Raw genomic sequence first — 4,335 nt, 5'->3', positions numbered from 1 at the left:
AGCCTCTATGTTGCCATTTGAGTTGATCCACAGCTGATAGACCGGAGATCTGCATTGCTGTAAGGACTGAACAGTAATTCATATTACATATGTGATTAAATATGTGATGGATGTATATAGTCATGGCACATTAGTTTTACATATTATCATTATTATTAATTCCATAAAGCTTCATACTATTCAACTAATGTATCCTGTGATCTGATTGGTTTATTTTGTCTCTATCCCTGTAAGACCCTTTTACTTCCATTCTTATCCAAGTAGATATTGAATACTTGGAAGGAAGTCATTGAGGCTCATGAATTCCTGACTCCTCAGAGAATATCTTGTACTTAGCACAGAGTAGGCTACAACCACAATGAAACAACAAGTCTTTATTAAATATGGAATAGACCCTTGGTTCCTTTGTTCCTTAGTTCACAGGATCAGATCATAAGCTGTACTGCTTCTGTGCTGAGTGCTTTCCTGCCTGTAGTTTCATCCCTCCAAGGAAGTCCCATAGGACTAGAGGCAAGATAAAATGGGGCATGAATATATCTATATCATGCGCTTTCTATGGGACCTATTTAGTTAGTAGAGTGTAAAACATCAATTATTTGCAAAAAATTGTGGCGGTTTTCATAAAACTGAAAACTAAAAAGGAGAAAGAGATGGAGAAAGTAAGTCTTACTGTGTGAACCTAGGCACATTTTATGATTTCAATACATTCTATGCTTGACTTTCTTGGGACATGTTAGGCTTCTATCTTTCACATATAATCAAATGAAACCATGATTATATTTCAACAATAAACCCACTGCTCTCATATTGATTCAAATTCTGATTTAAAAACATTGTCCAAGTATTTATTAAGTGCCAAACCTTTGTTAGCTGCCACACACATCCTAGTGATGGGTATTATTCCCCCCTATTTCCACGTAAGAGAGGATGAAATATTCACAAGCACTCCAAATTCATCGTGTGACAGATATGGGATTTGGACCTTGCCCTTCTGACCCCTATTCCAGGATTCTGTCTCCTCAACCAGAGCTGAATGATTGTGTTTCTTTTCAGATGAGCTAATGGAGACTGAACCATTGATTCTTCCTCCCACAACTCAGTGAGTTGAACTGTGAATTAACAGGCCAAATGAAATCATGTTAGACCTACCAATAGAAATGAAGAAATGAGTTGCCATCAGGGAGCTAAAAGAGGAAAATTCAAATCTTTCACTGAGGAATGATGGTCTTGGAAAGCTCTTAAGTTGGCCTAAGATAGCTGAGTTTCAAACCTGGCTTTCAGATGTCCCTGGTCCTATTTTCCTGCATTTACAAATAAGGGTGCTGACCTGATAGGGAAACAATGCTGTCTAAACATTTAGGATGAGAAATGTATTTCAGCAAATTATCAAGGCAATAGAGAATGGAAATAAATAAAGGAAAATGTCAACGGAACACCAGGCATTTCCCTGAGATGGCGTAGCACTGATGCAAATACCAATGTCTACACAGTGAAAAATAGGCACAGGGTGTTTCTGAAAAGTAAATCATTGCTTAATCATTGGTGCATTTTACACTAATGCCATCTTTGGAATTGGCAATGTTGTATGATATGAACATTTATCAAACACTTAGTTATCAAAGTTTGATGTCCAATAGGCCAAGGGAGAGGATATATACTTTAAAATTTTTGTAAAATTGACCCACATATTTGAAAGGCCATGTATGTCCATATAAGATGGATGTCAGAAAACCAAAGAATGATGAAAACCTGTGAAGATGATTGACGTATAAACACACTCTCTGATGATGAACATTTTAATGTAATTTAGAATCTAGCTAATGAGGTTCTTGGGTGAAGCAAATGGTTTGAACTTGACTATTTACCTCCAGATTGGTGGCTGGTATGCACTCTTCAGTGCCATGAAAGAGAGACCTGGAGATCCACTTTTGTAAAGATTAAGGCTATGAAAACTCTATGGAGGGGTTCTATTCTTTAACACATGGAGTCACCATGTTGCAATTAACTCAGTGGTGATTCTTTTTTTTTAAATCTCTTCGTATCCTATATGCTGTTTTATAAATACTCCAAATCAAGGCAATTTATACATTGTACTTGTATAAAATAAAGTACATTTGACTGCTTCTTAAAAAAAACAATCCAGTTTCCATTGAGTAGAATCTGACTCATGGTCACACTATGTGTGTCAGAGTAGAACTGTGCTCCATTGGGTTTCAATGACCTTGTTTCTGAGGTGTCTTTGGGTGGAATCCACCCTTTCTGCCTAAAAGCCAAGTTTGTTAATGGTTTGCACACCTTGTAACTGCAAGTGTTTCTTAGTGTTCTTTAATTTAAATGAATTTTCCTTAAAAGGGTATTTCCTATTGTATGTGTTTCTCTCAGAGAGGAGGTGATAGTTTGCTCTTTCTATGAACTTGTTATCATAAAATGTCCTTGCCATTTTAACATTCTTTAGCATAGCATCTCTAAAGTGGTTGGGTACAGAAAAAAGTGAATAGCACAGAAAACAATGAGGGAAAAGTTTTGAGAGATACAGTGGTTGAGTTTTCTGTAACTGAGTAATATTGCTGAAAAGTACTGGGATATTAGATACACAAGTGTGAACACATGAGTTTGTGGGCTTTACTTCTGAGTTTCTTGAATTCAAAATACAGATACAATACCGGGTGGCTGTTTACCTGTTTCCTTTTTAACAATATTCTTTTTCCAAAAGCTGTCGTAAGTACATGGAGCCACAGAATCTAACAGATGTCTCAGAATTCCTCCTCTTGGGCCTCTCTGAGGATCCAGAACTGCAGCCCCTCCTCTTTGGGCTGTTCCTGTCTATGTACCTGATCACTGTGACTGGGAACCTGCTCATCATCCTGGCGGTCACCTCAGACTCCCATCTCCACACCCCCATGTACTTCTTCGTCTCCAACCTGTCCTTGGCTGACATTGGTTTAATTTCCACCACAGTCCCGAAGATGCTAGTGAACATCAAGACTCAGAGCAAATCCATCACCTATGGGGGCTGCCTGATACAAATAACCTTTTTTTACCTCTTTGGATGTCTGGACGATCTGCTCCTCACTGTGATGGCTTATGACCGGTTTGTGGCCATCTGTCACCCACTGCACTACACAGTCATCATGAACCCTCGCCACTGTGGCTTGCTGGTTTTGGTGTCTTTTTTTTATCAGCCTTTTTGACTTCCAGCTGCACATTTCAATGGTGTCACAACTTACTTTCTGCACAGATGTGGAAATCCCTCATTTCTTCTGTGACCCTACTCAACTCTTTAGCCTTGCATGTTCTGACACCTCCATCAATATCATATTAGTGTATTGTATTGGTGTCATCTTTGGTGGTTTTCCATTCTCAGGGATCCTTTTCTCTTACAGTCGAATTGTTTCCTCCATTCTGAGAGTCTCATCTTCAGGTGGGAAGTATAAAGCCTTTTCCACCTGTGCCTCTCACCTGTCAGTTGTTTGCTTATTTTATGGAACAGGTTTTGCAGTGTACCTCAGTTCAGCTGTCTCATCTTCTCCCAGGCAGTATGCAGTGTCCTCAGTGATGTACACTGTGGTGACCCCCATGCTGAACCCCTTCATCTACAGCCTGAGGAACAGGGACATCAAGAGGGCCCTGTTGAGGCTCCTTAGCAGAACAGCCTAATATCAACACTTGTGCTATCTTTTTGGCATGTGGGTTGGAAAAATGGTAAAAATGGTAAAACCTGACATCTGCAATCATAAATCTTGCCTCTTGGTTATGTATTTTTTTCTAGTTATCAGAGGTTTTGTCTCTAAATTTCATATCTGAGCATTGCTTCCTTTGTAACATGCTTATTGGGATAGTGGAATTATTCTGGGATATGTCAGTCTGCATGATCAAATCCCATTGCAGCTATGGAGCCAACTGTAGCTTCTCTTCTATGACCCAGGATTTCTGTTATAATGCACAAATCTGTTTTTATGTACTTAGAATCTTCATCTTTTACTGTAATTCATATCTATTACTGAGACTACTTTTGTATCTATCAGAAGCGTATATGCAGGTTTTGTGTGACAATGCATGTCACTGTTCCTAAAACTTGACTTCACACTGGAATCATCAAAAAAAAAAAAAAAAAAAAGGAAGCTAAAAAATATTGATGCTTTGGTCCTACCACTATGGATTCTGATTTAATTGTAATGGCGTGTGGCTTCAGCATAAGATTTTTAAAGCACCACAGGCAGTTTTAATGTTCAGCCAATGTGAAAACTATTGATCTTTCAGACTTTTCTTCCAATATGACTAGTTTATTGTGGGTCTTTTACTTCTCCTGAGCAGGTGCTGAAGATCTCAAAGTGA

At 38.6% G+C, this 4,335-nt stretch overlaps 1 pseudogene; it reads left to right on the top strand.

Annotated features, from left to right (window-relative positions):
* Positions 1 to 2,726: 2,726 nt before the first annotated feature.
* LOC126072116 (olfactory receptor 7E24-like) lies at positions 2,727 to 3,657 on the top strand (annotated as a pseudogene).
* The last annotated feature ends 678 nt before the right edge of the window (positions 3,658 to 4,335 follow it).

The sequence above is a fragment of the Elephas maximus genome, chromosome 3, assembly GCF_024166365.1.
Source record: "Elephas maximus indicus isolate mEleMax1 chromosome 3, mEleMax1 primary haplotype, whole genome shotgun sequence".
In the NCBI taxonomy this organism is placed as follows: Eukaryota; Metazoa; Chordata; class Mammalia; order Proboscidea; family Elephantidae; genus Elephas; species Elephas maximus.
Note: the sequence above shows the minus strand (reverse complement) of the source record. Positions and strands in the feature narration are given on the sequence as shown.